The sequence below is a fragment of the Lissotriton vulgaris genome, chromosome 3_1 (genome assembly GCF_964263255.1).
Source record: "Lissotriton vulgaris chromosome 3_1, aLisVul1.2, whole genome shotgun sequence".
NCBI lineage: Eukaryota > Metazoa > Chordata > Amphibia > Caudata > Salamandridae > Lissotriton > Lissotriton vulgaris.
Window position 1 is genome coordinate 715,916,540 of NC_141689.1, and position 23,345 is coordinate 715,939,884.

A 23,345-nucleotide genomic window follows, 5' to 3' on the forward strand; every position below is an offset into this window, starting at 1 on the left:
CTTTGGAGTTGGAAGGGAGGTGTGTGACGTACGGATCCCTCTGCTGGGCCTGGGGAATAGCTAGACTTCCTGCCTCACCGAAGACGAGTGAATGAGGGGGACTGGGGAACTCCACTAGATCAACGGAACCATCAGGGGAGAGAACTCCACCTTTCAAAAGAGTAGTGAATCCGGGAACATCTGCAGATTCAACGGTAGCAGTACAAGTAACAGTGAGATAACGAGCTAGAGGCAGGGGTATTCACGAGTCTGGAATTGTACCCTGCCTGCCTAAGTACATGAACTGTGAATCTTTTCTTAATCCAATGTTTACACTTCAGAAAGGCGAATGTCAATTGGGAATGGTATTTAAGTTGAATTGTAATACTGAAAATTAACTTTCTTCACTCTCTAAACATTATTGTGCTAGACCATTTAAACCACCATCTGCTTATTCTATTATTCTGTCTCAGGACCTCGCACTAGTTTCTATAATATTTAAATGGGCTATTACCTCAAAAAGGATTCCGTTTGAATTTATCCTGCTGATTAATTTTATGACTAGGTGAGATTCGCTAGAGTTACATGATGTGTGCCATATAATAGCTTCGCAGAGTTAGGAACATTAAATGTAAAATGATGACATGTTAAGGCTGATGTAACTGAATTCAAGCATAAACCGAGAAGGTAAAGCTTTTCTATTTTTCTAAAAAGAAGGTGTGGTGTCATTTTTGAGTGGAAGTATGCTGTGCTACTGTATTGAGTGTGACGCAAGTGCAACAATTCGCCTTAAAGTTAGGCCTTACCTCTTGAGCCAGGCTATCCTAGGTGCACCGGTAATCCCAGGTCCAACAACCACATTTTTGTCCTTGCTCGTTTTGAACCTCATATGCATTTATGGTGCCAGTCAAGGTTATCTTAGATGCACTTATACATTTACACTTTCAGCTTGGAGTATTCCTAATTCACCTCACCAGTGCATGCCTCCTACTCTCTGTCACATTTTATCTCTGTTTATTTTCACCTTTCCAGTTGCAGTGGTTCAGTAACCATTGTTTGTATTGTGCATCTGTCCTTCTATCTACCCACTGTACTGTTGCAGTGAATTTTACCTCCCGAATAATTTGTCCTGACTCTCAGTAACCATTGGCTGTGTGCAAACAAACTACATTTAAGGTATCTCCAGCTATTGGCCTTATCTTTCTACCCTTCCCCTAGGTTTCACCTCACTCAAACATCTTTTATGCATATCAGACAGCCTCACAGGGTGCTTGTATGTCTGTGCTCTAGTAGTCTCAGATTGTCAAATGTGGTAAACTTTATTTTATCCCAGGGGTCTCAAGTTTTTGTTGCTTTCTTTTTATGCAGCGGCTGATGTGCCCCATATGCTCCTCCCCTCCTGTTCACAAGGTGGCTGCCCTTTTCTTTTCTATTCCGGGTGACTGTGTGACTCCTCTCATAACTTTCCCTATTGCCCATCTCAAATGCAGTGGGTTGTCTTTTGTAGCCGGCCAAGTTGTAGTTCTTGAGATATCTGCCACTTGTAAGCTGTTACACCACTACTATGCTTAGGCGCCTGACCCAAGACCACCTCTCCTTCAGGAAGAAGCTGAAGACCTGGCTGTTCGAGCAGTAGCGGCACCCCCCCTCCCCCAGCGCCTTGAGACCCTACGGGTATGTAGCGCGCTCTATAAATGTCATTGATTGATTGATACTTTACCATACCTTCCCTAGTGTGAGAAGAGACTCCATATAGGGACTCCACTAATCAGCTCTTTTCAAGACTTCTTGCTGATCAGAGTAGGGTGCTACTACTGCTTTTCTATTCCTGTTATTTTTTTATAAAATTGAAAAAGGCTCAGTTTATGACAGTTAATGAGTTTGCAAGATGCTTGAGCGCTGCTTCTCTGCATAGTGCTCTGTTGGGCAGTTTGATAGAACGCGAACCCCTTCCCGCTTAGTAGTTGATTAAATAAATCACTGTTTCATATTTCCACCCAATTCAGTTGCTATCGTATTCAATTAATCAATCAATAAAACCATTTGTAAAGTGCACCACTTACCCGGGAGGGTCTTGGGGTGCTAAGGGGTGGGAGAAAACTGCTGCTGTTCGAAGAGCCAGGTCTTGAGGAGTCTTCTGAAGGAAAATGGGACCCTCCAGTTGGAATATAGAAAGGGAATGCAGATGTATTTTGTGGGTGTGCGTTGGAGGGAAAGCTATTGTCACTATGCGAGTAAATTCTGTGTTCCCTCCAGTTCTATATGCTTGTATCTCTTATTAAACTTCATTTACTGTTGAACTTACTTCATTGTGATATTGATGATGAAATGAAGCTGAAGCAGAAGGGATGCCCAGTGTAGGAGAAGCTGTTGTTCGATAAGGTAATTTTCGCTGCCCGTGGTGTGCATCATCAGATTGATGTGACTGCCTCCCAGGTGTTTTGGTGTCTGTCACTGACATCCTGCAAAGTCAGTGCCTGTTTTGGCCCTAATCTGAGACTGAGATGGCTTGTGCATGGCAAAGCCACAGTTGGATATGAGGCCGGAAGACTGCTCATGCAGCGTGCTCATGGCAAGCAGTCCAGGTATACCATCGCCTTGATTGCAGCACTGGCATATTCCACTGAAGGATGATCACTGGGCGAACTGCAAAGCAGTGAATATATTGGGTGGGGGAAAATTGCAAAAAACACAGTTGATGGACAGAATGCAGAACAATGTCTTACATTCACCCCAGTACAAAGATCTGGGCCTAAATCCATCGTTTTTTTGCACTCCACACCACCCTAGGTCAGACAATGGCTATATGCAAATCAGCCTTGACCCTGTGCCTCATGGGAACAGTCCAGCCCGAACTACCAAGCCATGTCTTTCCTAGACCGGAATCAAGCATCCAAGGACCGGTTTCTGGCTATCAGCCTTCTTCAGCCTGGATAGCTTGACTCCAGTGATGTGGAGAGCCTGGGACTCACGTCTGAGCATACCCAGCCCACTCGGGGTGAAAATTGCAAAAAACACAGTTGATGGACAGAATGCAGAACAATGTCTTACATTCACCCCAGTACAAAGATCTGCATTCTGTCCATCAACTGTGTTTTTTGCAGGGGGGAGCCTGGGGGTGACAGGGCGCGCTATAATTTTGTATGACTCACTCAGATGGCCGAATTAGACAGACATACATTCAACATTGTGCACAGAGTGAGAGTCTGCTGTTGTATGTGTGATGCAACAAATATAAACCAGTCCTGCTGTAACTGCTGCTTCCTCCTTTTGTCTTCTTTTCCCCTTCCCATCTCCCGCATTACTCTGCTAGCTTCCCCAATTCACTCCGCTCTTCCTTTTCTCTGAGGCTTTCCTCAGTCGTTGTCCTGCTTTCTCATCCTACTTACTTTCTTCTCTCTTTCCTTCTTTCTCTGTTTGTTTCGTGCACACCAGCTCTCTTAGTTAACCGGCTCTCAGGTTACACGAGCACGTTTCTTTTTTCTCACACTTTAGATCAATGTTTTGTGAATAACATGACAAACATTACTAATGTGCCGACCCAGTGCGCACTCGAGAAATAAGTCCTAATAGCATAAATGCATAAGGAGGAGAGTGAAAGATGAGCCTCGGTTGTTGGGTGTGTGAGTGTGGGGGGGATCTCGAGCTCCATTTGTACAATTGAGGAAAAGGAGAAACTAGGCGTAGGAAAAAGGAGTAATAATCTATTAATGTTTCTTAGTTAGGGGGTACGAACCCGCCCCTATTGGCATTGTAAATGACAATGCCATTTATTTAACGATTAAACTATTGGCAATGTAAATGACAATGCCATTTATTTATGATTTAAAAATAAATGTTAAAAAAAATGTCATGAACAATGCCAAGAGCTCTACCTTTAATAATGCCGAGACCATTGCATTGTAAATGCTTGTTTGCAATTTTCACCCCGAGTGGGCTGGGTATGCTCAGACGTGAGTCCCAGGCTCTCCACATCACTGGAGTCAAGCTATCCAGGCTGAAGAAGGTTGATGGGCAGAAACCGGTACTTGGATGCTTGATTCCGGTCTAGGAAAGACATGGCTTGGTAGTTCGGGCTGGACTGTTCCCATGAGGCACAGGGTCAAGGCTGATTTGCATATAGCCATTGTCTGACCTAGGGTGGTGTGGAGTGTAAAAAAACGATGGATTTAGGCCCAGATCTTTGTACTGGGGTGAATGTAAGACATTGTTCTGCATTCTGTCCATCAACTGTGTTTTTGCTATATTGGGTGGGTGAACATAGAAACTGAGGGCAGGTAGTTTGAAGATGGACATGTGTGTAATTGTATTGTCTGACTACACTGAGAGAAAGTTTTAACATTTGTTTTTCGGGTGTTAACATGTGTCTTGTGATTAACTGCCATTACAGGACATTTGTAGCTGTAGCCTAGATACATGCATGCTAATTTCTCAGTGGCATTATTCTAATCTTGAGACTCTTATTCATTTTTCATGTGTCAACAGTGACCACATTTGTTATTTTAGATTTTTTTGTTCCAGCACAGACAACAGTGTCTACTTTTGTTGTGTTATTTCACTACCTACTAGTGGCACAAACTTTATGATTTAAGTTCTGCCCCTTCATATCTGCAACATGCTGATGCACTTGGGGTTCTTGTAGGGTATCCATCATGGCACAAGTGGAGGTTTTTGAGGGAGAGGAGAAAACTGCTCAGCTACAAGCTGTATTTTGCCTGCATTTAAATATTCTTCTTGGTTGGTTTGTATATGGTTAAGCAAAAACAAATGAGATTGCAGTATGACAACGTTGTGATCATGGTAATGGAACGTTACAAGTTTTGTTAAGGTGGGCAATCTAGGGGTCAATCCGATTAGGAATATGTTATTGTGTCTAGGTATTTGGAAGTAGCATACTACTTTGCGCACATAAATTACGAACTGGTATTGAGAAACTATATTTTAAATGTATAGGCATTTATATAGCGCACTACTTACCCGTAGGGTCCCAAGGCGCTTCGACCGCTGCGAAACCCTTCCTGGCTTCCCTGAGAGATGGTCCCTTAATGGGTATCTCCAGGGTGAGACCAGGCATCCCCGGCGGTCTGGTGGGGCCGTTAGTGAAGATGAGGCAAGCTAATGCCCAGAGTTACCGAGTGTGATCGCTGATCAGAAAGGGGCACCGAGGCGCGAGAATTATCGAGTCCGCTGACCCTGGTCCAGAAACCTGCCGCGCCGGGAATCGAACCCTTGTCCCGGGCCGTCCTCTGCTTTCGGGTCTGCCTCCTCTAACCAGTGAGCCACACTACTTCACTAGATACATAGATGACAGACAAATTGAAAGATGCAGGAACGTCTTTGGGTATTTATCAGATTTGTCTCTGATTGCAGTGGTTAATGTTACTAAATGCGTTGATAGTTCTGAGAAGTTAATGCAGGAGATTCGTGGGATGCCTTTGATAAAAACCCAGAAATAGTAAATAGAGGAAAAGTGGTGCAACTAACGGGTGTGCCAAATGGTAGGGGTTTACACATTGTACCATATGTAAGATTATGCTCTCTGTAAGTCACAAGATGGGGAACATGCCTCTTAATTTCAGAGGTAAATTAAAAAATATAAGTTTGATTATTTAATGGGAAAAGCACCCTGTTTCTCCCTTAATAATATAGATGAAGCTTTCAGGAGAATTGTTTGTGAATAGATTTGGCTTCTCAAACAAGTAGCTCGCAAGCTATTGGTAGCTCTCAAGCTACCTGTAAGTAGCTCCCTTGTGTGCAGCCCATCCTACTAAATTAGAACCTTTTGCTTGTTGAATTAATGTATGTATGCCAAACTTGTGTATCCAAGATTAAAATGTGTGTATTTTCAGAACTCCTAGGCTGTTAGGAGAAAAAGTGCTAAGTTTCCAAAATAAACTCAAGCTGATTTTTGAGCAATAAATCATATAGGAAGACTTATTACTACAATTGCCACTTTCATGCAAGGGGCATTGCAACTGCGACTGTTATATCACCCATGTAGAGGCATTCTAAATTGGCAAAGCCTTTTTTTTACATTACTGCTGGTGATTGCTGCAGGTAATCTTGCATATTGAGACCACTAATGGTAACTTGTATGATGTGGGCATTAATATGACCCTTATAATAATATTAGTACCTCGCAATGATTTTCATTGAACATAAGTAGCTCGTATTACACAAAGGTTGGAGACACCCGTCACAGACTTTTATACTTTTAAATGAAGCCATATGTGTGGGCCACCATCGATAGAATATGTTCTATTTTATTGTCAAATATTGATTGATAGATTGTATTAATCTTTAGATTTCACCATTATATGCTAATACCTAATGAATGAAAATAAAACCCTTTAACTCGCACTAATTCTCTTTATTTACTGAACTAAAAAGTCTTAATGATGTATTGCTATGTAGATGATTGCTCCTTACTTCTCATCGACAAAGGTCCAGGGGTGGGGGTTAATTAATGATTACACCTGAATATTGAGACATAGAAAATCCCGCTCCTTCAAGAAGTAATGAGAGGACGGTTTATGTCCAGGAGAAAGGAGCAAAAATTTCCCCCAGTTTAAAATTGCCTTTGTCCCTTAAGCCCACAGCCTGAACTTGAAGATTAAAAGAGTTTGCAGTTTCGAAGGAGGTCCCACTGGGGGAGGTATATCAATAGGGTATGCGTCGTTATTTTCTGATTAGGAGTCTGTCATTATGCTGAAGTTGTGTATTTTGTGGTATGGTAAAGTCTATAAAATAGTTGTGTTTATGATATGATAAGCAGTTTAAGAATGAGCATTGCCCCTGGAACGCTCTGCTGTCGATACAGTCATCTTTTCAATAGCTTTCTCTCGGTACAATCATCCAGGAAGACCGATTTAGTAGTGCTTAGACATTCCTTAAAGATTATTCAAAAGGGTCATTTAACAGTTCAATTGATCGTCCTGAAGATGGTCTAACGGATGCAAACATCAGCAAGACCGAAATGTCGACAACTGAATCTACTTCCTTTTTTTGATAGTTTTTCTCATGTAGTGTTTTCTGTTTTGTTCAGATTTATTGCTTAATCAATGTATTTGTGTTTGGAATAGACGGTCGCATTAATGATTCTGAGGCGTTAACAGTACAGAATCCTCTTGTAAACCTCGGTCATTTATGTGCTGCTCTTACGTTGTGTACCCTTATCATTTATATCACATAAATTAGTTTTTTGAAGAATTCACACCTGTGTTATCAGTATCTTTTATAGATCCTTTAGGTAGTAAATAACAATTGAATTGTAGATTGCTGAACTGTAGGTTACCAGTTGGAACCTGAACATATTATCACATGAACTGCTTAACTAAGTACCCCTAAATAAATCCCTTGTAGTCACATTTCCCCGTTAATAGTTGAAAGTGGTTGCAGCATTTGATGTCTGTATTGAGAGATGTGCATAGTGATGGGACACCCCCTTACAGTGATGGCCCCTCACTCAGTGGAAATACTGCTCATCCATACAAAAACGTAGTATTTGACAAACAGCAGCTTACAAAGTATGAACAACAAATGCTTGCAGTTGAAAAGATGTCAAACACTCAATCCAGCTACATTGCCATGGTTATCCGAGGGTGAAATTGCTGAAAATGACAACCTGGATGTTAGATATATGCGCCAAGACTAGACATTAAAAATGAACCCCTCGATGAGATCGACTATGTAATCTTTGTTGACAGCTCCTGTCAAAGAGACAAGGAGGGAACTTTGAGAGTAGGTTCTCTTCTGCTAACTGCACAATTAAAGAAGTGGTAGAAGACGCCTAGCTTTGAGGTATTACCTCTGCACAAGTGGCAGAATTAATTGGACCTGTAAGAGCACTTGCTATCTTTCACCTCAATTGAGAGTGACTATATTTATAGATGGTCATTACTGCTTCGGTGTGGTCCATGGTTTTAGATATTTATTGTCACAAAGGGGATTTCTGAAATCATCTGGCTCCCTCCGCTTCTGCACAAATGAATTTCTTATTGAACAGCCATTCACCTTTTAACCTGTTTCACTATGATAATAGCCTGCATCATAATCTGGTGAATAAACATTTGCAGGGGTTCTGGTTTGACATTCCAACTACCCTACCAGATGTTACATTTCGTGATCTGGTACTAATTGATGACTTCGCACATCGGGTTGACAATTGTTTTGCTGTGTTAAAAGGTGAAACTATGAAGCAGGTCTCGTGAACCAGATAATCATTTAACTTTGGTATCCAAACCCAGCAATCCTTGTTGTTGCAGATGTATATTTAATTTGAGTGTTCTAGTAACTAATATTGAATGTAATAATCCTGACTGCTACATAAATGAATTTGTAGTGATGATTGCTCATCAGTGGAAACACGTGATGATATTGGTCGACTGAAAAAAACCATTAAAAAAATAACTTTGGCCCATTGTTGTAATAAGTTAATTAAATTATTTAGTTATGTTTATATTGTGTGTATACACTTACAGTTGCTTTCTTCGTGTAAAAAATGATTATCCTTACAGTAAGTTTTGAACCTCCTTCCTGATTTACAGAACGATGAATTCACTGATTTCAACCCCACTAGTGTGATTTGCTTAAGTGAAAATTCCTCCGGTTTGGCAGAACATCTGCATAAGCAAATCTATTTCTATTGTTGTATTTTAAGCATTTCTACATAGGTCAATCATGGATAGCTGTTGAACATTCGCAAACTGCCAGTTTTGACTGTATTCATCAACAATTTGCTGGCTGTTTTCCAACGCCTAACACTATATTGATTTACTTATGTTAAGTGATGAGTAAATGCATTTCCATTTTCATGGTGGGCATGTAGAGGGAAATGTCATTAAATTGAAAAGAGAATCATCGGAAGGATTTCACCATAGTGCCAAACTTCTATGCAAGTCCGACATTTACTTGACATGTAAGAATAACGGTACAGGAATACCTTTCTGATTTTGTTCCCTGGCAGTTGTGTGAACTGAGCCCGTGGTGCTGTTCTTTTGCCTTGTTGAATGTTTGAATGGAAAAGTTATGACTGTCTTCATTTTGATAGATTGCCTTTTTTATCTTTATAGGCTATCTTTCTTTCTCATAGTTACTGGTTGAAAGGGTGGCAAGTTGTTTTTAGACTCCGTAAGAATGTTCTTACAGAAATGCACGCTTGCCTTCACGGTTTGATTTGGCTCAGTCGCCAGTAGAATTTGTTGTCCGCAGATAATTTGGTTCATTACTACTTAAAATGTTTGAAATGTTGAAAGGTTCTTGATGTGTAGGTTGTGTAATTTTATGAACCATTTGTGAAAGATTTGGGCTTATTTTCAATGTTATTGTGGAGATGGGTATTTGTATACCATTTATCTTAATCAGTAAACTGTAGATATTGAAGAAAGCAATGTGTTTTCTGTCTCGTTTATTTTTAAAAGTGGATAAATACAGAAAACTGGGATTCGTTTAAGTGACTCTCTGTACTCTTTCATGAATTATAGCCCAGCAGCTGAGCAGAAGGACAGCATGGGAAGTTAACAAAACTGAATGAAATGTATTTAAATACCAGCATATGCCAACATATATTTGTCGTCTAATGCTAATATTTACCAGTGAATGTATTGTTATGTAATATTTGGCAGCTTAAATAGCTACAACACTACAGACATCAAAGTATGACTGCATGCCTATCAGTTAAATAAATATGAAAAAATACAATTTTATAACTTAATTTATCCACAAAATACTACATAAATATGGATAAATACAGATAAAATGGCCAAAAAATAGATATGGATGTATACAGACGGAAATGTTAAAAAAAAATACCATAAAACCGGGAGCCCTAATTATGAAATAGTTGTGTTGAAATCATTTTTCAGTATTTGCCTCTCCAGCTGATTGATGGGTTTGACTCCTGGATGCCCCTGTAATAAGAAATTCTCTTATGGGAGGGCAGTGTAAACTAATCCTTTTGCTACCTATCACACAGAGTTCACAATAAAAGAGCAGCATATGTGATGTATCTTCTCTTTCTTTGCAGGTCCTGCACTCTCAAATCGAGGACTCTTCTCTAGTTTCACATGTGGAACCATGCGTCTTGAGTTAAGCTAGAGGTATGTGTATTTTTATACTGCTGTTGTTAAATATGCTTCCCTTTGCTTGACTTCATAAGCGTTTCATGCATCAGATTGAATTTCTTCTGTAGACTGCATAGTCACTTTTTCTTGGGAACTTCAGAGTCTGAATGCCACCACCAGAGTAGAACTGCATCTACACCAGTTGTTTACTATCTCCTCTGTGAGTGTCTGGTTGTGACCGGTATTTATTTTTACTGGAAATTAACACAAAAGAGTCCAAAGCCACCACACTATCTCAGTTGGGAGTTGGGTTCTACTTTGTTTTTGTTGGTCCTTTACAAGTGTGTTTTTGATACATTGGTCTTGAAGTGACAGATTTACAAAGCCATTTGTGCACTTACATTGAATACACGTTGGTGTATTTGGCAGAGTTTGAGTGTTAATTTGTTTTGTATTTCCAACGTGCACTTGCAAAGTGATTTAGTGACTTTAATTTACAGCTGGATGGTGTAAAAATACACAGGAGAAAAACAGCATTGTGGTGAGGGGAGAACGTTTGAGGGTTGAGTATGCTCTGGGGAACGTAGGTGAAGAGCAACAATCTAGCATGTTGTCAGTTTTTCACAAACTTTTGATAGGACATAATCACTTGCACTCTTGCCACACCAGCCCCACCCCAAAAAACATTTAGAGCTCTCTATTGTCCAAGACAGGATTTAACCTGTATGCAGTGTGTGACTGGGGAAGGTTAGCCCTATATAACTGCATTTTCTCTTGCTACATTTATGCATGTGTAAAAGTACACTGTATATCTTTAGAAGTGAACAAATGTAAGTTATGGGTCATGTGGAATTCGACTATACAATGATGTATAGAAGTCTGTGATGCACAGGTCCAGCGTGGAGTTGTGGAATCTTTATTGACTCCAAAATAGTGAGATCCCTTAGCAAGATCAAGGGGACAGGTTGGATAAAAGTACCAAACTGTGTGGAATTTTGTTTGGTCGTGTGCTAATAGTTTTTGGTAGGATCCACGTGATCATAGATCCTGTCGCACGACCTTTCAGAAATCAGGCTGTGCAACAGGCACCGAGCAACAGAATAGGCATTAATGCTTTTGTTATTGACTCCAGAAGTGGACATGAAGGAAAAGTAAAACAAGACCTCTAATGTACAGAACTCATTTAATTGCAAATTCCTGCTGTGTTAAATGAACTTCACCTCACCTTTTGTGAGCTCCGTTTCTGGTGCAATTACACTTGCAATATGCAGTGCAAAGTTCAGTACAGGTCCACGGTGCCTTCTTGCAAGCACACTTGCCTGTACATCCAGCTTATCCTTTGCAGCCACACTTTACAAGTACATCACATACCCTAGATTCTACTGGTAGTGCTGTCCATAATGGGGTCCAGCACGAACTGTCACGGTCTATTTGCCACCCCATCCCTCCGGGGTGGGTAGTTCCTGCTGAGGTACGTCACATGTGGACCAGATCCCTGCTTGGTAAACCACACGCTTTGTATGAAGAGCAAACTGTGTTGGTGGGTTTGCTTCCATTGTCTTGTTTTGCTTACAAAACATTTCTCTGAGGGCTTCATTCACTGACTTTAGTCAAAGTTTTCTCTGGTACATGATTACGGTGAAGCATTCAGGAATTCTGAAGCGGCCACTCTGAATGTCCACTTCTAGAGAATAGATTCCTGGCATTGTTGGCGAAGGCTGCTGTAACTCCGCATAAGATTTCCAGGCCATCCATCCTGATTTCTTCCCTTTTCCAAGGAATGCATAGACAGTGTCACCGCCAGTGAAGCTGTGACACACTGGCAAGGCAGTGGAATGCTCCTTTCCCAAGGTCTGAGCAATGACATTAATGTGATTGTATGTAAAGTTCCTCCCTGTGCCGAATGCTACCCAGATACTAGCTTTGAGACACTAGTCTTGTAACTGGTGAAACTATCCTTTCAGAATCTCTACAACATCGGTGTCCACAGTGTGAACCAAACAAGACACATAGCCTTGTTGCTGGGCATGTTGTACATGTAAGACCAGTCTTGTATCTGCCTCTTTGTGGCTACAGGCTGGCATGGATACGTTACTGCCCTTGACCAGAATACAGTATACTTATGTTGTCACTACTTCCTTGTCAGAGGGGAATTCACTGCTCTAGATCTTCTTGGCCAGGAGTGTGAAGAACTCCTGGTTGTTTTCTGCATCTCGCAAGACATTTTGCTACTGTCCAGGAGTCTTATTTTGACTTGCAACCTTTCTTCTCTTTCCTTTTCATCCTTTCTCTCAGACAGAGTATTTGATGCTGCCTTTTACATACCTGTCCCAGACAATGTACACCCTTCTTGAGCAATCAAGCTGCTGCACTTTGTAAGGTATGAAAACCTCCATGGCATAGTCTTTAACACTCCTGACACCTGCAGTTGGCGAGAGGTGCAACACAGCAGCACCATTGAACACCTTCACATCAAAGAAAGTTGGCACATCTGTCTCAGCTGTTTTTTCCCAAGACGACAGCTCAGGAGCAAGCTATTGAACGATCACCTTTGTTGATGGCTGTTCTTCATCCAGTTCTTCCATGTTGGCCAACAACACAGTTGCATCATCAGTGTCATTAAATTCAAGTACGTTTGATGCTTCTTTCTCTGATATCTTTACCAAACATTTCATTAGGTCAGACTTATTCCCACAACAAAGCTTTGCTTTATCAGACCAGGATGGTGGCAGTGAGTGGTTTTCATGACTGGAGGAAGTTTTCATATCAGACTTCCAGTGTTCTACAACAATGTGCAGTCTCCGGAAGAGGTTGGCATCTGTCTTTAGATTTTGCAATCTTGTATTCTTGTTTTCCGCTGATATTCGGAGCAGGATACTTGAACAGTCGGAGGGTTTCCTTCTTAATTGGGTCATGAATAGACCTTTCACAGTCAAACAGGATTGACTTGCAGAAGTCTTTGCACTGTTCGCCAACCTCTTTGATCGTAAACACTGTATTCACTACAGACTGGTTGAGGACATCATGAGAATCCAAAGTCCGCAGTTCTTCAGTTACATTTAGAAAGGGCTTGCCCATTTCCTTGTTAGTCTCTGTAAAGCTCAGCACCTGTTGCTTTAAGCACTACTGTGTTGCAAGGCCTTCTTCAATGTGCTTTTTCCAGTCTGCAATAGTTTTCACACACTTCGCGCAACCATGCTTGTTCAGAACCTGCTAGCATCCACTTTCTGAATGCAAACTGATTTTCAGTGAGTCCAACTGCCCCACGAGAACCCTTGAAAAGCTCATTGATCTGTTCATGAGCTTGATCAATAGTCATGGCTGAGAACTTGTTTGTTATCTTATGAACAACCTAGTGGCCACGTTTCACAAATTCTTCCAAGACAGATGGTGAGGTCTAGTCCGGGACCAGGGTTCAATTCCGCGCCTCGGCGGGTCTTCGGCTCAAAATTCCACGGACCTGATAATTCTCGCCTCGGTGCATATTCTAATCATAGAGTCCCACTCTGCAACTCTGGGCAATAGCTTGCTTAATCTCCACAACGGCCCCCACAACGCTAAGGATGCCTGGCCTTCACCCTGGGGGTGCCCAGGAGTGGACGCCTCACAGGGAAAGCCAGGACGGGTTCCACAGCGGTTTTCGTACAAGCGCCTTGAGACCCTTGCGGATGAGTAGTGCGCTATACAAGTATCAATTTATTTTTATTTTATGTGGATATGGATCCAGCTGGCATAATAATCTGATGGTCCAGAGCGGAAAACCATGGAACAAGGGCTTTTAGTGACTACATACAAAACAAAGTTAGCTTTTCGATAAGCTCTGACAAGGAGGAGACAAAGGAGTTTAAGCCTGAAGATAGTATCCCAGTACTGGAATGTTGAGCTCTTTCTGACCATTTCCTGTCTCCATGCTCTTGTGATCCCTCAATGTCTGGGGACTGATATGTAAGAAATGCATCTCACTGAAGTTTCTTTAGAACAGCAGCACATACCTGGTGTGTACGTCTCATCCTGTCGATATGTGAGCAACTGAGAAAAGAATCTGCTGTTGCTGATGAGGTTTGTCCTGCATGTGTCAGAGCGTTTGTCTACCCAGAGCCTTCCAGGTAGTCGCCAATGGTTTTCCATACAGCTAACTGTGTGGCGGTCACCAAATATCACCACAAACTTGTCTTCTCTGGGCATCTCGGGCCATTTCTACTCTATGTACTTTGCCAACGCAAACAGAGGAGTATCCATTGCTTTAAGTTTGTCACATTTTATTTCCTTAACTTTCATTTACCAGTAAGTAGTGATCGTAGGGGAGCCTGCGATCACTGCAGGGGTTGGTGGATCCCAGTTTCAAGTCACTCTTTATTTCTCCACTCGTTTTCCCTCGCACTCTGGTGCCGTCTTGGGCTCCTCCCCCTCTCTCTACCCTGGAGGGCTACTTAATGAATATTTCAGCTCGTCTGTGCCACTGGTGCGCCGAAGGTGCACCAAAGGCAACCCCGTCTGCGCCCGGATTGCGCCTAGCACCTGAACCCTTACTCTGTTTGCATCAGGTAAAATGCCAATCTTGTTGGCATACTCTAGTAGGGAACTGCCTGTGCTAAATAGCTCCGACAAAATGCTGCGGCCTGCCTGCGCTTGTTTTGACTTAGTGGAGCTTTCATTTTTTTAAGTTTGATTTTATTGAAGAAAGAAAGAAAGGGAGAGGGGAGAGAAGGGAAAAAACTGGAAAATGGATATGACAATAAAATACATCTGAAGAAGAACATTAGCGAATATAAATACATAAAGGCAAATAAGCAATGCAGTATAAGTTTGTACAAAGCAAATATAATGGGCATGAAAATAACATGAACAAAATAAATATATAGAAATCATATGCACTGTAGAATAACAATGGAGATGAAATTTGAGGGACAAGGCAAGAGGAGATTCATGGTGGTTTGCATACTTCAACTGTATCAGGATCCAGAGGTGAGCTCACTGAAGCAGAGGAGGAGAGATAAGTTACCAAAGGGAGCCAAATAAGATCACGTTTAATTGGCAAGGAGATGGGGGATACATAATTGGTGTCTAGGCGATGGTTAAAACAGATTGCATTCCACCAGGAGCGGTATGAAACATTCACAGCTTGTTTCCATTTAGACGTGATAGTGTGGAAAGCAACAGCTATCAATAGGTCAAAGAGCTGATAATGGCCGGGAGAGTGTGGGAGATCGGTGGAAAGAGAACCTAGAAAAAGGAGAGAAGGGGAGAGGGGAATCTGAAACTGGAAAATCTTTTGTATGCGAGTCCAGACTGAATTCCAAAATTGGGATATAGGTGGACAATCGAACAACATGTGTTTTAGGTCTGCAGAGGGACAGGGGCAAGACCAACATGTAGAGAAAATCTCTGGCGAGAAACGGGACAGAGCAAGAGGGGTAAGTAAAGTTCTAGTATAAACAAAGTATAAATATGGTGGTAAAAATAAAATGGGGAAACTTCTTGCTAATTACTTAAAAATTAGGAAAGAACGCACAAGGATTGAATCTATTCGGACCTCCTCTGGTGAATCTCGGTTTAAGGATAAAGAAATTCTTGCCGAATTTGTCAAGTTCTACGATAATCTCTACACCCCTGAACAAGTTCCTTCTTCTACGGATCTTCTTTATTATTTCCAGTCTCTTCCCTCTCCCCAGACATTCCATGTCAACCTTAACTCACTGGATCGGGACATATCGCTTTCAGACATCTCTGATGCTGTCTCTAAATTACGACATGGAAAAGCTCCCGGCCCGGATGGCTTCACCATCAAATTTTATAGTCATTTTGCCTCCCTTCTTCTCCCCAAGCTTCTACTCTTATTTCAGTCCTTTCTTGCATCTGGGTCTTCGAGCGGTTCTTTTCAACAGGCCTTAATTTGTTTGATTCCTAAGGAGGATAAGGACCATTCCCTTTGTAAGAATTATCGCCCGATTTCCCTAGTTAACACAGATTATAAAATACTGGCTAAGATTCTGGCTTAGCGAATGGATCCCCTTTTACCGGATCTAGTCGGTCCCAAGAAATCCGGGTTTGTTAAAGGTAGTCTTTCCTCTGATAATTCGCGAGTCTTCCTTAACATTCTCAGCAGAGCTTTGTCGTTAGATCTTCCTCTTGCAGCTATCTCAGATGCGGAAAAAGCTTTTGACAGGATTGGGTGGGATTTTATGTTTCAGGCTCTCCGTTGGATTGGCATTCCTCCCAAATTAATTTCCATTATCTCCTTACTTTATTCTAATCCCCAAGCTTCCATTTTTGTTAATGGCATGTCCTCGGATTACTTTTCTCTACATAGAGGTGTCCGTCAAGGTTGCCCATTATCTCCTTTACTATTTGCTTTGGCCTTAGAACCCTTTCTTACTAAGATCCGATGAAAATATATCTGGCTTTCACTTTGGTTCTCATCAGGTCAAGCTTTCGGTTTATGCGGACGATATCCTTTTTTATTGCTCTGGTCCTATCTCTTCTCTTCCCCCTTTTCTTCAACAAGTCTCTTCTTTCTCTGCTGTATCAGGCTATCGTCTAAACGTTGATAAATGTGAAATCCTTCCTTTAAATTCTCTCTGCCAGAAACATCTTTTTGTGCAATCTGGCTTCTCCTGGCAACCACCTCAAATTAAATATTTGGGCGTTTGGTTTACTCCCCTTCTTCCGGAAACTCTTAAGTTGAATTTTGATTACATTTCCCAAGAAAATGGAAGCAGCTATCTCGCGTTGGCATCCGCTCTTTTTGTCCTGGTATTGTCGGCTCAATTCTATAAAGATGATGCTTTCTCCCCTTCTTCTATATACTATTTCTATGCTCCCATTGCGTATTCCGGTTTCTTACTTCAAGAAGATAAACTCTTTGCTCTTAAAATTCATATGGAATGGTAAACGTCCTCGGATAGATATTGCCTCCTTACATAAAGACAAGGCTCAAGCCGGTGTTCGTTTTCCTGATTTTAGAGAGTATCACCGAGCTTTCTCTCTGAAACAAACGACTCAATGGCTTTCCTCTGATCTTCCCTTCTATCCTCCCATCTGGCTAACCATGGAATCCTCCTTTATTTCTCCTTTCAATTTCCATGAACTTTTGTCATTTCTTTCTTACCCGGCCCGCCTTCATACCCCTATTATCTCTCATTGTCGTACTCTCATTCACCCTTTCTTATCCTCGTCGTATCCTTCCCTTCTATCCCCTCACGAACAACCTATCTGGTATAACTCACTCCTTAAAATTCGCAATCGTACCATTTATTGGAAAGCCTGGCATTCTCTAGGATTGTGTTGGATCTCTCAACTGCTCTCACATGGTGTTCCTCTCTCTTTTTTGGAACTTAAATCCTCTCTCACTACCCTCTAGTGCCCATTCACAATATGATTTGCTTCGCCCGGCTCTCACTCTTAACCTCCAGTCACTACCGTCTTCTAGTGATATCCCTTTGGATCGTCAGTCCACTACTTCATTAATTGGAATTGCATTTTAATAGAAGGTTAGAGGCTGCTTCAGTCGTAAACTTGTTGAAGGAGACTTTTGCATCAATAGGTTTTTTAAGGGAAGAGTCTGAATTGGAAGTTTGGTAATCAAGTTCTAAGCGCCTAATATCGGCCAGAATTTGAGCCGATTTGGCCTCTCTGAGCTTTTTCCGTCTTGCCACAAAATCGATGATAAAACCTCTAGAGGCAGCTTTGAAGGAATCCCAAACCATAACAAAGGGGGAACCAGGAATGTGGTTAAGAAGAAAAAATTCAGTAGCAAAGGTAGTAAATGCAGAGCAGAAATGGGGTCAAGGAGTAGAGTATTATTGAATCTCCATCTGCCTGAGTGAGGGGAAAACGGAAGAAGATCTAAGTCCACAAAGACAGGGGCATGGTCGGAGAGGAGAATGGAGCCTATTTCAGAACGGATGGCATGCTGGGACAGGAATTTGCTAAGGAAAATATGATCGATGCATGATTGGGATTAGTGAGGAGGAGAGAAGAAACTATATTCCCTAAGATCGGGGTTACACAATCTCCAGATATCAACTAACGCGTTGTTCTGAGTAGTTTTCACAAATTGAGAATGCATCCTGGCGGTCAAGAAAGGGGTCCATAATTTGGTTGCAATCTCCCCCAAGAAGAATGTAATCCCCAGAGAGAGAAGTTAGTTTGTCAGAAACAGAGGGCCAAAAAGATCTGTCGATTCCAGTAGGGGCATATACATTAAAGAGAGTAAGAGGGATGTTGTCAATAAGAAAGTTCACAATGACCCAACAACCATTAACATCACATTCATGAAAAACTGAGGAAATATGTAACTTTTTGTGCAACAAAATCACAACACCATTTTTTTTGTCAACAGTGGGAGAGCAAAAAACATGACCCACCCAACAACGTTTAAGTTTTAAAGCCTCTGCCTCCGAGAGATGAGACTCCTAAGGGAGGACTACATCAGTTTTGAGTCTGGCCAGGTGAGATAACACTGTTGCCTTTTAATGGGATTATTTAATCCCTTAATGTTCCATGACATAACACTGAATGGAACAGTTAAAGAAAATAACTAGCAATATCATGCTCATTAAATGCAAAATTAAAGTAGAACAAGTAGAATAAATAAATAGCAATGTGAGAGAAAGGCTAGAAGGAAAAAGGAAGGAAGAAAAGAAAGAGAAAGAAGTAAGGAAAGAAGCGGTTACTGCAAAGGTAATACTAGTCCAGACAGAAAGGGAAAGAGGTAGAGTGGTGAAGGAAAGAAAAGAGAGAAGAAGAACAGGAAATGAGGACGGGTTCAAACAAAGGTAAAATATATACGGGTGAAATGACAACAGTGATAAGGATTACAAATAAAGAACAACATCAGCAAAAGTGAGGAGTCCTCAAGTCCAATCAGCCCAGTCCGGAAATGTTCATAACATCAGGACCATGTTGACGAAGGAATGCTTGAAGAATGGCCGGATCTTCATAGGTGGTGGTCTTGTCTTTGTACGTAACCTTGAAAAGGCATGGGTGAAGAAGTCCATATCGAGCATTGAGGGCCCTGAGTTGCGGTCGCAAATCCAAGAACCTCTTCCGTCTATCCGCAGTGGCTTTGGAGACATCTTGAGATAGATAAAGACGATGACCTTCCCATAGGATTTGCTTTTTGAGCTTAGCGGATGAAAGAACCTGCAGGAGATCAGTGTATTGGAGAAACAGCATGATGACTCCTCTAGGTTTAGCAGAGATTTTAGGGCCAAGGCGATGGGCCCTCTGGATATTGATGGAGGCTAAGGCTGGAGCGTCCAAGATCTCTGAGAGAAATGTTTGGAAGAAAGCAGTAGGGTTGGACCCTTCCGTAAGTTGAGGAAGACCGTACAAGCGGAGGTTGTTCCTGCGGTTTCTATTTTCCAAATCCTCAGTCTGTTTCTTAAGGAGAAGAACTTCAGCTTCCAAGGAAGGAAGACGAGAGCAGGAGGATTGGAGAGAGTCCGTTGATTGTTCCAGGATTAGAACACGGGAGTCCAGGGAGGTCCATTTGTCTTGCGTGGCCTCGATATTTTTAGTAGTAGCCTCCATGAAAGGTTTAAGGGCCCTCAGTTCCTCTAAGATGAGATCCATAGACGAAGAAGATGTAGTGTTCCCAGGAGAGGGAGAATCCTTTTTAAGACGTTTGATGGAAGCTAAGGTGGAAGATGTTTTCCCGCCATTTTGGGATTTAGGGATAGCTCCATGTGAGATGTCAGATTTGGACATTGTAGCTTCCTCTATATTCTGAAGAGGAGAATCGGAATCCGAGCCGGAAGGTTCTTTAGTGACTGTAGATAGCTTCAGGTTGCGGAGTCTCCCCATGTAAAGACTCAAAAAGAAACCGTTGAAAAGAGGCGACTGAGCGAAACTTAAAAAAATATATATTAAAAAAAAAAGCAAGAGCTCAGCAATGAAGAAACATGGGAGAAACCTGATGAAGGTGTTTGGAGAAGAATGTGAAAGGCATTAATTCCCTACCCAACAGGGAGAAAATAGCCCAAAGCAATTTACTGCTGACGAATAAAACAGTGTAACCAAAATGAGAACGCAAATGTGCTGAAAGACAGGAGCATGTAAATAACATCATCCATTTGGCAAAAATGGGAAGGAGGACTAAAACGACTGAGTCAAATCATGCAGCAAAGTGAAGAATATTAGCAAAAGCAGCAGGCAGGCAAAAGAAAACAGGTGTTGGACTTGCTGGTCTCAAATATATTGAAGAGACGACAGACCAAGGCAGGCAGCAGCAAGCAAAAGCAAATATAAACCTTTTCCCATAGTGAGGATCATCCAAGTAGCTCAAGCCAGACTTAAAACTGCATAGGTGCGCAGTGTTGGAGAAAAGAGCAGTGTCCGTCACAAAATGGAGGCAGATGCAGTTGAATAAAAAGCGCGGCAGAAATAATGTGAGACAAGCCACTAGACGACATTCCTCTTGCTTGACTCACCGCATGTCCAGGGAGGCACATTGAAGTTGACAGCAAGCCTGTAAATTCCGCAGGAGGCACGGACATCTCAGGAGGTAAAAGTGCGCAACACGCACAAATTGGCGGCCGGGACCGATTCACCCAGCCGAAACGAGCAAAATCGCCAAAATTGCTCAAAACTTGTAATAAGTGAGGGCGCTGGGCTCTCCTCACCTTCCGGTCTCCATTGCAGTGCCTGGTTTCGTTTGACACTCCCAAATACCGCCGAAATACGCGATATGCTGGAGGTCGGCTCCGGAGCTCCCGGTCTACGCCGCCATCTCCGTGACGCGCAAGCCACTTCCCCCCTTAGTGGAGCTTTCTAAAGAGCCCAAACTTACTTGCATTGCCTGCTGCCTCTCTCTGAAGGCCCAACCTATATCAACACTGGATAATAAGGATAGGGACTCCGATTGCCGCATATGAGTTGGAATCGGCAGGCCATTCGCAGAAAGTAGGCTTTTCCACCCATTCTGCAAGACATACCTTAGATGGTCTTTTAACTAACAATGGATCTATAACTTACTAGGAGGTGCTTCATTTAGTTTGGTCGGACCATCATGCAGTACTATTTGACATTCGTCCTTTGGAGATGTACCCCCCTCCCTAGGCAGGTGCCCTCCAAATATTTCAGAGCCTGGAAGAATATAGGCCACAGGCTTCTTATTCAAATCCTATCGGACACTAAGACAGTTCTTTCCTAAGAAACAGAGCAGGCAGCCATGAGCTATACAGATTGGCTTCAAGTTTCTTTCGGCAAATTACTTCCCTACAAGACAGCCTCCAAAAACAAAACGACGGCGTCAGCCCCATGGTATTCGGAAACTCTGAGGCTCGAGAAACCGTGTTGTAGGAACCAAGAGAAACTTTAGCGACAGGACTATGATGGCAAGGAGAAACATTTCTATAAACAAGCTTTGGCCAACTTAAAACGTCTCCTCCTTAAGGAGAAAAGCAGCTACTTTACAAGAATAATTGAATCTCCCCAAGATTTCACCAAATTAATATTTCACGTGGTATCAAAACTCGCGACGACTCCTTGTAATTTGGCCAACCTAGCGACTCAATAATTTTGCAACTCATTAGCCCTTAGCTTTCAGGCTAAAGTAGACTCCATTTATTCCAACGATAATGCCTCCCTAGTCTCTCCAACCAGTTCAGACTGTCTTACAGAATCCTTCGGAATTTACTCTCGGAGAGAGTTCACCCCTGTCTCCTCGGAGTTGGTGAACTTGGTGAGGGCGGCTAAATCAGGATCACCTTTGGACCTGTGTCCACCTTCTACCCTTAAGAGGTTTTCTAAGCTAATTGGGCCAGTTATGACCAACATCTTTAACTCTGTTTACAGCTGGTGTCTATCCTTTTCAATGGAAAAAAGCTTCTATTTTGCCTCTATTAAAGAAGTCAAACCTCAACCTGTAAGACACTAACAACTATCAGCCCATCGCACGTCTGCCCTTGCCCGCCAAATTAGTGGAATAGATCATAAATGACCAATTGACTCAATACATTCAGGACCAAAATTTGTTGGATGAAACTCAATTTGGCTTTAGGAAAAGCCATAGTACAGAAACAGCGCTCATCAAAGCCACGGAGGAAATAAGGTTCGCATTAGATGAGGGTGGTGCAGTGGCGTTGGTCCTCTTGGACCTATCTGCTGCCTTTGATACGGTTTATCATGGTCTCCTAATTCGTATCTCTTCCCTAGGCATCAGGAACAAGGCTAAAGCTCTGTTAGCATCATTAGCCAACAGAGCCCAGTCAGTTAAGTTGGGTGATTTTTGATCCCCTTCTTTTTATCTTCCATGTGGAGTCCCACAGGGCTCCTCCATTAGCCCTACACTTTTTAGGTCTCGCGACCTATCGATGCGCGCAAGCGCATCGAGCGTAGCGAGAATTCATGTGGCGAAAACATCTTCAAACCAAAGGGCTTTCAGCCCCGCGGTTTTCATGCAGTGCCCGTGTACATGCACGCGTATCGCATGCAAGCCCAGCCCAGTCCTCCCCTCATTCACGCCCACCCACCAGGCTCTCCCGCCCCCATCAGGCTTCTCTCCCAATCCGCCTGCCTCCCGCCTGCCTCCCCTCGCGCATTCACGCCTCCCACCAGGCTTTCCAGCCCCCATCCGGCTTCCCTCGTAATCTGCCTGCCTCCCCTCGCATTCCCGCACCAGGCTCTCCCGAAACATTACTTTTTTCACTGCTGGCCGGCCCATCTAGTTTTGCACGGCTTTCGTTTTCCGCTTGTCTGTTTAATTTTTACTTTTTACATTGGTACCTTCCTGTGTGCTCACCTCCCCTCTCTCGCATTCACGCCCACCCACCAGGCTCTCCCGCACCCATCAGGCTTCCCTCCCAATCCGCCTGCCTCCCCTCGCTCGCATTCCCGACCCAGGCTCTCCCGGCGGCTTTCGTTTTCCGCTTGATTGCCTTCCCTGCTGCTGCTCGCATCGCACTCTCTCCTCCCCCCTCAGGCTCCCCCACCAGGCTCTCCCGCCCCCATCCGGCTTCCCTCGTAATCTGCCTGCCTCCCCTCGCTCGCATTCCCGACCCAGGCTCTCCCGGCGGCTTTCGTTTTCCGCTTGTTTCTCTTTATTTTCTCTCCTGGCCTTGTAAATATGCCCCCTCCCCATGCACTAAATCGCACTACAAAGTAATCCCACAGAATGTTCCACAACAGAGAATGCACTTGCATAACATGTTACATAATTAGCTTTCCTAGGCAGCTGAATCCAACCAGCTCTGCAACATGATTTGATTCTGCACCCCGCAGGAACGCACTGCTCCAGCTCATGACGTAGAAAGTCACACATGCCTGCATGCTTTTAATTTAATTTTGGGGCCGCCAATGCAT

The 23,345-nt window shown here is 42.7% G+C and overlaps 1 protein-coding gene across 7 annotated transcripts in view; it reads left to right on the top strand.

The window, feature by feature from the left end:
* Positions 1-23,345, top strand: part of APC (APC regulator of Wnt signaling pathway) — an 831,398-nt gene that overhangs the window by 115,845 nt on the left and 692,208 nt on the right. For all 7 annotated transcript variants that reach the window (XM_086961019.1, XM_086961023.1, XM_086961027.1 and 4 more), the window contains one exon: positions 10,004-10,076. The gene's annotated coding sequence lies outside the window, so the exon portion shown is untranslated. The remainder of the gene's footprint in view (positions 1-10,003; positions 10,077-23,345) is intronic.